This window comes from Gallus gallus, chromosome 2, assembly GCF_016699485.2.
Source record: "Gallus gallus isolate bGalGal1 chromosome 2, bGalGal1.mat.broiler.GRCg7b, whole genome shotgun sequence".
NCBI lineage: Eukaryota > Metazoa > Chordata > Aves > Galliformes > Phasianidae > Gallus > Gallus gallus.
The window spans coordinates 14,867,298-14,880,127 of record NC_052533.1 but is presented as its reverse complement, the minus strand read 5'-3'; the positions used below and the strand labels follow the sequence as shown (position 1 = coordinate 14,880,127).

The 12,830-nt window shown below is 47.7% G+C and overlaps 1 protein-coding gene across 1 annotated transcript in view; it reads left to right on the top strand.

The window, feature by feature from the left end:
- Positions 1-10,378: 10,378 nt before the first annotated feature.
- Positions 10,379-12,830, top strand: part of KIAA1462 (junctional protein associated with coronary artery disease) — a 57,566-nt gene continuing 55,114 nt past the window's right edge. The window contains exon 1 of the mRNA XM_025148359.3: positions 10,379-10,524. The gene's annotated coding sequence lies outside the window, so the exon portion shown is untranslated. The remainder of the gene's footprint in view (positions 10,525-12,830) is intronic.

The window sequence follows — 12,830 nt, the reverse complement described above, 5'->3', positions numbered from 1 at the left end:
AAAATGACTGTAACTAAGGTAGCAGTCACACTGGCTGGTGAGAAGAGGTTTTCATGTCCTGCTAAGCAGATTGTCCAGAAATCCCATCAGCAGTGAGACTATGAGAGTACATTGCTGCTTTGTCCCTGCAACCAGTGCTATGGGTAGAGCTCCTTAGAGCTGACTCCTCGTTAGGGCTCATGGCTGTTCCCTGCGTGGTGGTCCCAGCTCACAGGCAGTGGGCAAAGCAAGTCAGTACCTTGGAGTTAACTCTTAAGTTTTGAGCTGTTTTCATATAATCATAGAGTCATAGAATGGTTTGGGTTGAAGGGACCTTCAAGATCATCTAGTTCCAATCCCCCTGCTATAGGCAGGGACACCTCCCACTAGACCAGGTTGCTCAAAGCCCCATCCAGCCTGGCCTTGAACCCCACCAGAGTGGGACATCTGCAACCTCACTGGGCAACCAATTCCAATGTCTCACTGCCCTAACAGTAAAGAATTTCTTCTTAATACCTAGTCTAAGCCTACCCTCTTTCTGTTTAAAGCCATTTCCCCTTGACCTGTAGCTACATGCCCTTTTAAGAAGTCCCTCCCCAGCTTTCCCATAGGCCCTCTTTAGGTATTGGAAGGCTGCTATATAGTCTCCCTGGAGCCTTCTCTTCTCCAGGATGAAGAGTTCTCTCATCCTGTCCCCATAGGGGAGATGCTCCAGCCCTTTGATCATCCTCGTGGCCCTCCTCTGGACTCACTCTAACAACTCAATGTACTTGTGTTGGGTGCCCCAGAACTGGATGCAGTACTACAGGTGGGGTCCTCACGAGAACAGAGTAGAGGGGCAGAATCACCTCCCTCGATATGTTGGTCACATTTCTCTTGATGCAACCCAGGATATGGTTGGCCTTCTGGGCGGTAAGCTCCCATTGCCAGCTCATGTTGAATCTTACATCAATCAACACTCCCAAATCCTTCTCCTCAGGGCTGCTCTTGATCCATTCTCCATCCAACCTGTATCTGTGCTTGGGATTGTCCTGACACAGGTGCAGGACCTTGCACTTGTCCTCACTGAAGCAATTAGTTGCCAATTAGTTGACTACTTCATAATGATAATAATAATTAATAGTGAACTTTAATTCTTTCAGTTCTTTTAATTAGTACAGCTGAAAGCACAATGCAGAGATTATTCCCATTTCACATAAGGTAAAGGTAAAGCATAGATGGGTGGATTGCCTTCCCCAAGATCATGCATCAGTTTAATGGGAATAAAACCTCACATTTCCAAGCCTTGGTCCAAATCTGGAGTTGCCAGGTCCCCTGCTGGGGTTTCCTGAGTGTCGGTGACAGCTTCATAGTCTTTCCCATTGCAGCACTTCCAGTACAGGAAGAAACTTCTTGCAGGCCAAGGTTCACACACTTCAGTTCAAGGTCACATTGAAAACCACCTCCCAGACAAAGATTTCCTCCAGGAGAGCTGCTGAACTCTCGAGTCCTCAGGTGCGTGTCTTGCAGCACCTCTCTGGTTTGTGCTTCTGTCCATCCTGAGCCAAGAGCTGAGCGGGAGAGCCGCTCTGCTCCATCCAGACATGCAGGGCATGACACTGACACTTGGTGAAGGCTTGTCACCTGGCACCACCCTGGGAGCATTCTGTCACCCTCTCTATTGTGGGTACTATGGCTTTTGTTGAGTTTGTGTGACAACATCAAAACCACTAGGAAACTTGCTACCCTGGAGGGATTCAATTAACTCTAAGGGTTTATTTGGATTTCGTCCCAACTGAGATTTCCTGTATTTCTCAGATTTGATTAGCTGAATTCTTGTTTTATAGAGGGAAAAAAAAAAAACCCAACAACTTTAAACCCACTCTCCAGTGAGGTAACATTTGCATCCTCTCTATCAATGAAGATTCTCTCGCATATCTCTCTGCCAGAACCTGAATTTTTGCAAATTCTCCTTCAGGCAAGGGTGTAGTGTCTTGAAATAAAACAGGTTTAAGCAATTATTTTGTAGCAGGATACTCCTCAATTCCCTCTGCATATCTGAGTAAGAAGGAGAGATGGAGAATAACTTTTAAAAGCTGGGAGAAAGTGGAGTGTTTCTGTATTAGCCATTAGCAGGTCAAAGACTTCTCTTAAGGAAACCTGTCCATTTAAACAGCAAACTGAGAGCACACAGAGTATTTTCTCCATCTTCCCTGCAGAGAGTGAAGTGAAATCTAGGAATTAGGGCTAAAGTGTCTTCAATTTCTGTAATGGCTTTACATAAATAGCTTTCTCTCCTCTGTGAAGCACACTTGACAGCCTTTGTCAAAACAGGCCTTGTGCCCTCAGTCCTTACCCCAGTGGAATTCCCAGTTCCAGCTGGCGCTGCAGCCCTGTGCTGTGGGTGAACCACTGCTTTGATCCCTTCAGCCCCCAACCCATAGCACCCCAAGTGCCTCCCACACGTCCCTGTCTTGCTCTTGTGCACCAGAAAAATGCTGTTACAAAGAAAAGAAAAGGTATTTCAGACTCTTCCAGTGTCTGGAGAAAATTACCTGAACAACTCTTCTTTTAGCTCTCTTCCAACATTCACTGCACCAACAAACCAAAGCTTTGAAGAAAGCAGCTTTGAACTGATAAATTTGAGAAGATGCACTGGAAGTATTAAAGATGAATGAAGTGGATTTTGGCGACATCTTCTGAGTGCTTTACAAATGATCTCTTCATTCACCTCCTAAACACATGAGAACTTTTTGCATATCAGGGTCTGAAGGGTCGCCAGTACATGCTAGGGGAACCCCCAGTGCCCCTCTCCAGCAGTCCATGAGTTGACCCCCAAACGTTAGGGCTAAAGCCAGGTTCATCTATCCTGAGGGCATGGGCATTGCCTTCATTTAATGTAAAGAAAAAGACAGGATGGTGTGCTTGCTCGCCTCCCATGGAGACATAGACCCCTTGAGGACACAGACCCCATGGGAGCTGGGGCATCTCCAGATGGAAGAGCACAATGGGCACCTGAAGCCCTCAGCTGTCCTTCAGCTGGTAGGGAGGAGCAGGAGGCGTTGTGGACATATCCTATGGTCCTCTTTCCAGAGACACCTCTCAGGGAGCCAGGGGACTTGTCCAACTGGACAGAGATTTCTATTCCCAAAAGCCCTACCAACACCATACATGTGTCATTTGGCCATTACAACGCCAACAAAAAGAAAATGTTGCCTTCTCCTCAGCTTGCTTTCTGCACCATTTTCTCCCAGGATCCTTTCTCTGTTATTTTGTTCTTTTCCCTCACTGTGGTTATTTAAACAATTTCCAGATTCACATTGAAGTGAAGTCATTTTAAGATGGTTTCCTCCTGTTTGAATTAGGAGAAAGAAATAGGAAGGAAAACCTTTCTTACTTTGCTGTCAGCCCTCCTGCATGAGCACATAAAAACTATGTTCAGTGGTTATATGTCCCTTCACCCTTCCAGCACGGGTACCTGGCCTATGAAGGTAGTGCCATGCTGTGAATCTTAGCTACAGATTTGCAGGGCAATACAGTGACTCTTAACAGCCAGGCCCAAAGCATCTGCACATCTCATTCAGCAAAACTACTGTGAAAGTTACAAGCTTTCAAACGCAGTATTTTCGATATATTGATGTTTTCCAATATTGTTGAAATTTGTAGGTAGCTTAAAAAGCTAACGTTGGTAAGACGAACCTTACTGAAAACAGCCTCAGTGCATGAAGTGAGTTAGGGTTTTCCTCTTATCGCTGGCTGAGGACACCCTGACATGCCCACCCACTGCCTCCACCAGTGAGGGCAGGCCGAGGGTGTGAGCCAAAAGAAGTCACCAGGTAGCTTTTCAATTTGGGGATTTTGATTCCTTCAGTGTCATGTTTTCAAGCTTTCCTCCCCAAATCGAAGAGCTACTGGTGCATTTCTTAAATGATCACGGGAGTTTTCACATAGTCACATTATTCCAGGAACTTACGGAGAAGCCAGAACCCTACGAGGAGAGGTGCGAACACAGGGTTCCCTGAGCATCACAGTGCTGCCACTTGGCACATTTTTGCAGGGGGTGGGAGTTATCCTAAATGTATACAATTTTCACTTTGATCCAGTTCACTTCTTGAAAATTTACCAGCCTTATAGCAGTTTTCTTAGAGCCTATGGGGATGGCTGGACGGAGCTGGGCAGCACCAGGCTGCGGGAGGTGGGGGAGAAAGCTTGTGAAAGGAGCAAGGTCACTGCAAGCACAGTGCTGAGTCCACCAGCACAAGGAAATGGCCTGAGTTACTGTACTGAACCAGCATGCACTCAGACCTTTCTTTGGGATATGGGGTTAGATGAATAGAGCTGTGTTCTGAGTCATCAGCCCGACAGTGACCCAGAGCGTGTACGAAGGTGAGTGATTCACCCTGCTGTGTGTCTGATTCTTTATCTGTAGAGCAGAGAAAATGAAGCATTCCACTCAAAAAGCCCAAAAGCCAAGTTTGTGTAACACAATGGGAAAGCAGCATCTGCAGGTACACAGAAAACGAAGATGATAAACAAAATGCTCTCTGCTCCTTGGTTTCAGAAATCCAGCATTCGTTTCTGCCTTAAGGCTTATGCGGACAGCTCTACGCTGCCTTTCCAAAGGGGCACTGAAGTAGGCCAAAATGGGCCATAGCCACACTTGTGGCCTCCGGTGGCCTCCTGCCCTGCTGTGGACTGAAGAACAGGGAGGCCATGAGGTAGGGCTTCCTGCTGGCCCAGCCATAAGGTGCCCCTGGCTTCAGAGGAGGATGCTGGCACCTGCCATGGCCCTTAAGGTGCTCAGCGTTCCCCAGATATTGCCCCTTCAGCTGGTTGTGTCCATGAAGGATAGAGCCCAGATCTCATCTGCACTGTTTTTCTTACTTTTATCATCTTTTATTGTGATTTTTGGTGAGGGAAGATTTCTGTGATCTCTTTGGTCTGAGCATAGATCTGAGTATGTTTATCAGAACTTTGCCATAAAGAGCCATGTTTTTCTCTACCAGAAACTTGGTTTTCAAACCAGGTGCAGGCTTTGGTTTTCCTGGTACAGCAGCAGGTGGCTTTGAATGAATTTGGATCTCCTAGGGATAATGTATAATCTGAATGCAGCTCCCTTTACAGCTTTGCTTGTGAGTGAGTTTCCATAGCTCTAAGGAGCAGCTCCAGCCTCTGAGAAATCGTGTGGTAAATGCAGTTTCAGAAAAAGATCAAGCAGAATTAATGTGGCCATAAAATTGAGGAAAGCTCAGATTACTCTGACCTTAAGGTCTTTTTCATTATACTTCCTGGTGTTTTGCTCCTTCTGATGTGCACTCCAGACTGAGCATGCTCATCCTAATTCATTTTCATTATTAAAAACCTGAAGAGGATTTACGGGGCCTTTCCCAGAAAAGTGCCCTCTAATCCTCCAAGTGTACAAAGCAGAAATAGGCCCAAACACCCACCATCTTGACAGACTTGAAAGGTGGGCCCTGGTGAACCTAATGAGGTCCAACACGGCAAAGTGCAGGGTTTTGCACTTGGGCCAGAGGAACCCCAGGCATCTATACAGACTGGAAGGAGCAGTCCTTGAGAGCAGCTCTGCAGAGAAGGACCTGGGGGTCCTGATGGATGACAAACTTAACATGAGCCAGCAGTGTGCTCTTGCAGCTCGGAAAGCAAATGGTATCCTGGGCTCCATCATGAGAGGGGTGGCCAGCAGGGACAGGGAGGTGATTGTCTCTCTCTGCTCTGGTCTTGTGAGGCCCCATACGGAGTACTGTGTCCAGCTATGGAGCCCCCTGTACAAGAAAGACAGAGAGCTGTTGGAGAGGGTCCTGAGGAGGGCCACGAAGATGATCAGGGGGATGGAGCACCTCCCCTACGAGGACAGGCTGAGGGAGCTGGGCTTATTGAGCCTGGAGAAGAGAAGGCTGCGGAGTGACCTCATTGCAGCCTTTCAGTACCTGAAGGGAGCCAATAAACAGGAAGGGAGTCAACTCTTTGAAAGGGTAGATAACAGCAGGACAAGGGGGAACGGTTTTAAGTTGAAAGAGGGAAGATTTAGGTTGGATGTTAGGGGGAAGTTATTTACCAGAAGAGTGGTGAGGTGCTGGAACGGGCTGCCCGGAGAGGTTGTGGATGCCCCGTCCCTGGAGGTGTTCAAGGCCAGGTTGGATGGGGCCCTGGGCAACCTGATCTAGTAAATGGGGAGGTTGGTGGCCCTGCCTGGCAGGGGGGTGGAGATTTATGATCCTTGAGGTCTCTTCCAGCCCGGGCCATTCTGTGATTCTGTGATCTTATAAGAGAAGACAGACTGAAATGGGTCAAAGAGGAATTTAACATGATGTTTTGTTTCCATTTTCAGTGTCCTTTCTCTGTGCTGTGCTGATTCCTGTTAGTGGTGGTGTATGTTTGTGAACAGAGGTGCTGGGGGAGCGTGCCCTACCACCACGCCAGAGGGGCTGGGATACCTACATGGGAGAGAGGTCTCACCATGGGGAATTAATGGTTGGAACTGAAAAGCCAGATCAAGGACATCATGGAAAGATGGTTCCTTTCAGCACACAGACAGGGATGAAGGCAGAATTGTAGGTATAGTGTTTCTCCAGAAGTTGGTCCTGTCAAGTGAGGGCAGGTACTCAGAAGAGCTGAGCTCCTCTTTCTCAAGTGAAATAATGAGATGATTCTTTCAAAGAACAAGGGGAAATGAGGTCTTCTGGACCTTGCTTTATATAGTTATTGCAGCAACTTGGCTTTGATGCCAAGTGTATGGAAATCCATCACAAAGTGGAATCCAGTGGGTTAACCTGCAGCTGCTGTGAGTTTGTTCAACTTGTCACATCACTTGGGGTTTTGTGTTCACCAATGGTTGTGATTGGCATAATGTTAGAAATAAACAGAACAGAAAAAAAAGCACCATAATCCCAAAAGAAAACAATTCAAGAGGTCTATCAGCTTGAATTCACTTCTCCTGTTATTATTATTTTTTTTTTTGACAATCGCAATTGTGTGCCTTATGGCACTTGATATCAGGAAGGTCTGGTTCAGGGCCTCAGCTCCTTGGTACTTTGATTAAAGAAAACTTTGGCTTTATTTTTCAACAGAAGCAAGTACCAGCTGTCAAAACTACAGAGTAGAAGTGTGCAAATATGGCCTGCTACCATTCCCAGTGGGCTTTTGTCCCAAAAGCTTGTGTTCCCTACATCAGTCTTACAGGTTTGTTTGGATCCTATCTGAAGGCATTTTAGCAGCGTGGATTGGCAGTATCACTTCTAGAAATGGCTTCCTAATTCAAAAGGAGCAGAAACTGTTTATGCCTAAACCTCAGTTCACTTTATAAAAAAGGGAGAAAATGTGCAAAATAGACAGGAAATGAGGGGGAATGGCTTTAAACTAAAACAAGGGGAAATTTAGCTTAGTTGTTATGAAAAAAAATCATTACTCAGAGGGCAGTGAGGCTCTGGCAGTGTTGTTCAGAGAAGCTGTGGGTGCCTCATCCCTGGAGATGCTTAAGGCCAGGATGGATGGGGCCCTGGGCAGCCTCCCTCATCTTCTGGGTGAGAACCAGCAGGGGGGTTGACCTATATGGTCTTTAAGGTCCCTTCCAACCCAAACCACTCTATGATTCTATGATTCTATATTTCTATGACTATTCTGAATTCTTCACCCCACTATCTCAGAAGAGGATGCTACTGCAGGTGTTGTTACAAAATTGGACTCCTTTGTAGTGTTCATTGGGCTTCACATTTCCTTTCATTTGTGGCTTGATTCGCCTGAGCAATGCTTGAGATGCAAAACGGAATCTCTGCATAAATCTGGCATGGACTGTGCATTTTTTACAGGCTCTGGCAGAAGGTGGGTGAATACCACCACCTGCAGAGCTCAGCCTGGCGGGGTCGTGGTGCAGAGGGTGCTGAAAGGGGGGGTTCCTCTCATTGGCAGGCAATAGTTTGTTGCCATTTACATTTGCAAAACAGCCATTCCGACTAAGTTCTAAGCTGTTGGGCAAGCTTTGTCCCTGGGCAGGTGTTTGGCCTCCAGACGCTGGCTGCTGTCTCAGGGTATAAATCCGGCAAAGGTTTCAGACAGAACTATTTTATTTATTTATTTTTCAAAGCTACGCAGACTTGAACAAAACAGTTTGTGCATTTGGGTCCAATTCACTGACTTGTTTGGGAGGAGGGAAACGGACACCGAACCCATCTCACCGCTAAGACACAGCAGCAGTGCGGAAGGCGGAATGCCTTGCCTTGCCATTTTGGAAATCAAAATCTTCATTTCCTTTTTGTTTGCTTTTAAAGTGCTGTTTCTTTGTAAATTAAGTGTAGTCTCAGTCTGACCTAAGAGACAGATTCAAAAGTGAAACCATACGTTAGGATCAAATGCTGATCCAGAATACTTTTGCTTTCTCTAACCCCCACTGGTTCTGAGTTTTCTTTGAGTTTCTCTGGAAAAAAATGGGCTCTTCTCAGGTCAACCTGCAGAGGAACTTCTGTTGTCCTCTCTTCCTCCCACTGTTTCCCATCTAGCCAGCTAAGCAAAAATTGAAAATATACCCCTCTGCAGCACAGAAATCTTTGTGCAAGCAAAACTCTGCTTTCCAAGTGGAGCACAAAAGCACAGGGAAAAAAGGCGTCATTTTCTTCCTGCAGGGCTGTCCAGCAGCTTGCAGTGTTGGTGCACAGGTCCAGTGCCTGACACACCGCTATCTCTGCCAACTGGGAGGCTCCAGCTTGGTGCCCAGCCCTGCACGTTGCTGGCACAGATGCTGGGATCCCAGTCCAGTCCCTGCTCCCAAGGCCAAAAGCAAGCTCAGCTGAGTCAGGCTGGGCACATGGGAAGCTCAGCATCTCCAGAGCATGTTCCACGGCAGGTGAACCAGCCTGCTAAGGGGAAATGGTTACAAACAAGAGGAAATGGTTTCAAACTAAAAGAGGGAGATTTAGATTGTAAATAAGGAAGATGTTTTTTTACAATAAGGCTGGTGAGGCACTGGCACAGGGTGCCCAGAGAAGTGGTGGATGCCCCATCCCTGGAGACACCCAAGGTCAGGCTGGATGGGGCTCTGAACACCTGATCCAGTGTAGGGGTCCCCGTTCATTGCAGGGGGGTTGGACCGAATGGCCTTTGAGGGTCCCTTCCAAAGCAAGCATTTCTGTTTCTATCATCCCGTGAATCAGAGGCCTTCATCCTTCCTGAGGACCCACTGGGTGATGGATCAGAACGCTCCTGCCCACACTGGTTGTTCAAGGCACTGGACCAGACCTCAGGCTGAGCTCTCCCAGAGCCCACAGGCACCACAGGACACAGCAGCCAGGCGCAGGACGCTGTGGTGGCAGCCGGACTGCTTCCAGCTCCGCAGGCAGGGATGCCTGCTGGCGGTTCTCTGATGGGCTGATTACATCTGCAAAGCACTTGGGAATGCTTCAGGATGAAAAGTGTTATGTAAGGGCAAGATAATGTTATTTATAGAGGCAGGTTTTATCCAAAATGGAATTAAAATTGTGCTCGTGAAGCCTCTGTTGTCAGAGACAAAAGGGAACTTGCTTATCTTTCCTCCAGCGTTTTGCATTCATCCTTCCCCGTGGTTCAGCTCAAACATTAAGGAGTGCTTTATTTACACAACACTCCTCCCCAGCACTCACCAGATCTGTGTTCCTGAGCTGGCAGCTGGAGGTGGACCTGGGAGCCAGGGCTGTGCGGTGACAGCTGAGGCACAGAGGTGTCACAGAGCAGGAAACAATGAGGATTTGGAGCTGGACTGAAAAAAAAAGCACAGCTGCCACACCAGCTCCCTGGGCACACAGTGCTGCCTGCATCTGACCATCTCCATAGCAATCTGTGAGCCACAGGAGGTGATCAGCCCAGCAGCCCTGCTGGAGGTGGCACTTACTCAGCGTGCTAATACCTGTGCTCCCCTTCTACAGCCCCGACGGCCTTCTCAAACGTTTTTTTCCTTGAAGCGCTTTATTTGTGATGTTTTTTGAAATGCTATATACAAATCCCTCGTAGCCGTACTTTTTACAAGCCATGAAAAAGCAATTTGCACTGATGTCTGATGAAATCCATGCCAACAGGTGCTGGGAATATCACTTCCAGAGGCACGGCACCTTGCAGAGCCTGCTTTGCACAGTTCATCTGCTATCTCTCACTTGTCTCAGTATCTAGCATGGAATTCCACACATGCCTTTTATTTAGGAAAGAACACAGAAGTATGTTATCTTATTCCTCTGGAATTTTCCGCAGTTATTTAGCATGTTAGTTTAGGCATAACTGGTGAGCGGGCTCTTAAAATTTATATCTTCACAGCACTTATTTACATCGGGCTTAAAGTAGTTCGTTGCAACCGAGGTAGTTGCGAAGCATTAGGCTGCAACGTACCTAATCCATCTCTCCTCCCCCATCACCAGAAATCCTGTGGTTAAAATAACACAGCCTCCATTCAGAGCGCAAACTTAGAGCCGCGAGCGGGAGTCACACAACTGCACCGATGGATGTGCCCAAGGGGCTCTCGTGGTGCTGCTCCCCACCCCGCTGCTGATCCAGGAGAGCACGGCGGGGGCTCTCCTGCCTGCACACCAGGTAAAGATTTGCTGCATTCTGTGTGTGTTTGCATGGATACTAAAGGAGCCTACCGATGTGACTGTGAAAATACCATTGCAAATGCGACTGTGAAAACGCTGCTGCTTCTGTAGCGAGAAGCTTTTGGCAAACGGCTTCACAATCTTTAACTGTTAATCTGCTCCCGCGGCTGTTCCCATACAGCTGAGAAATGGTGAAATGGTAATCTGGCGGCGGCAGCTCTCACCACGGTGTAGGAGATGGAGCACTGACAGCGCCGGGCACTGCTGCGATCCAGGCGGGCTGCAGCCCTGCAGGCATTGGGGGCTCTGGGCTGGGGGCTGTGTGAGGGCTGTGTGCTGTGTGAGGGCTGTGTGCTGTGTGAGGGCTGTGTGCTGTGTGAGGGCTGTGCACGGGACGTGGCGGTGCGACCCTCACACTAACACAGGCGCAGTGTATTCAGGAATGTTGGGATGCGGCGTGCCAGATAATTATCTGCCTTTATTTGCTCTTAGGACTTTCCAAGTCCCAGAGGATGCAGGAAAGCATCATCTTTATCTTGAAATCTGCTTTTAGCCGAAATCCAGGCAGGGAGAAGGATGTCTGTGTGGCGGTGTGGTGCTGTGCTCCCTGTGCTGACTCTGTTAACTCACCGTGTTCCAACAGGAGTCATGGGGCACCCCGAGCACAGCACACCTGCATGGAGGGATAATACAGGAACACCAACACTCAGATTTTTGTTTAATTTTAAAGTGTGCTGCTGCTTCCCACCCTGAGGAGAGGGCACACATTCCTTCCCTCCAGCAAGGCAGTGCTGCTCCAGGTGATGCTCACCAGCCTCGAGGAGCCTCATCTCTCACCCTCTCTTCTTTCTTTTCCCCTTCTTCCCTCCCTTGAGTGAGGTGGGATGGTTTCTCACAGTGTCCATGCCTGCAGTTCCCCCCGGTCCCACTGTCCCATTCCTGTGCCACCCTCCAGAGGAAGGAGGAGGAGGATGCTGTGCCAGGTCCCTTGTAGCACTGAGCTGCCGTGCTGCAGGGAGCTCTTGGCTGGCAAAGGTAACCTCTTCCCCTAAGCCGGCACCACTGTTTAGTCCCAGAGGAAATGATGTGGCTTCACCATCTGGGTTCCTGGCGTGGGGCTTTTTCACAGTTGTTGTGTACCACATGCCACGGCAGAGAGGCAGCTCAGAGGAGAGAGAATATGCGCAGAACAAAGAAATGTGGTCAGGCAGCAACTATAAAATTTCAATATAGAAAGTTGAGCTGATGTCATTTCAACTTCCCAGAGCAGTGCCAAGAATTCTAAGCTCCATATCAAGATTCAGTGAAAATCCCCCACATACTCACAATTTGTTCATGTGGAAAAATGAACTTTCATGGAAAATATGCATGGGAAACTGCCAGAGGAGTGTGTTGCTTTACTTCTTCTATTAATTTTGAATACGTTAGTTCAGAGAGCAATCCCATTTTAGCATCAGCTGCCTCATCCAAGAAGCAGAAGCTCAAACGCAAATACTGGAGGCGAGGGAAGTGTGTTTTCTGTATGACCAGTTGTTCGTTGGAAAGAGCTGTTCAAGTGGGAAGGGTGTGGGAAGGCTCAGTGGGATGACTGCATTAACGCTTTTTCCTGGTGACAAATCAGAATCACGATATGACACACCTGAATGGAACAGCATCATTCGCTTTTATAGCTTTGAATGTGACAAAGTTGGGACCATGTTTAACTCCTACGGTTAAGACTACCCGAACATGCCCTGCTATAAGACCACATTCACAGTTGCTTATAACTTTGCCAGACTAGAATCATTCAGACTGAACTTTTCCTACTTGATTGTCTGCCTCAGGCTAAGTTCTTTTCTGGAAAATTTCAGCCAAAACTGTCCAGCTATTTCCAAGAATGAACATAGGGGAAAAAGGCATTGTTGTCCAACTGAAAAAAAAAAAAAAAAAAAAAAGGGAAAAACAGGAGGAGAAGCTGGTGATCCTTCTGGATAGCTGTTATTTCTCTGCACTTTGGAGTAGAGATCTGAAATTTGGCAGGGTCTGAGCTTTGTGTCAGGACTGTGGCTTGTTTTATTATTGTTTTTTCTTACTTTGTAAATCTCCTCCAATTTGGCCTCGTGATAGACTTTGGAGGCAAAAAATAGCAAGTTATTAAGGACATGCTAGGGCTCAGTAGTCAAAATCTGCTGAGATTTCTTCCAGCGAGTGAGCCCAGCCCACTGCCCCAGTAGATCCCAGAGCTGACCCCAAAGTTCCTGTGCACCCAGGGGTGCTACCAAGCTTCTGCTACTCCCACAGCTCTGCAGGGACTGGACAGCCCTG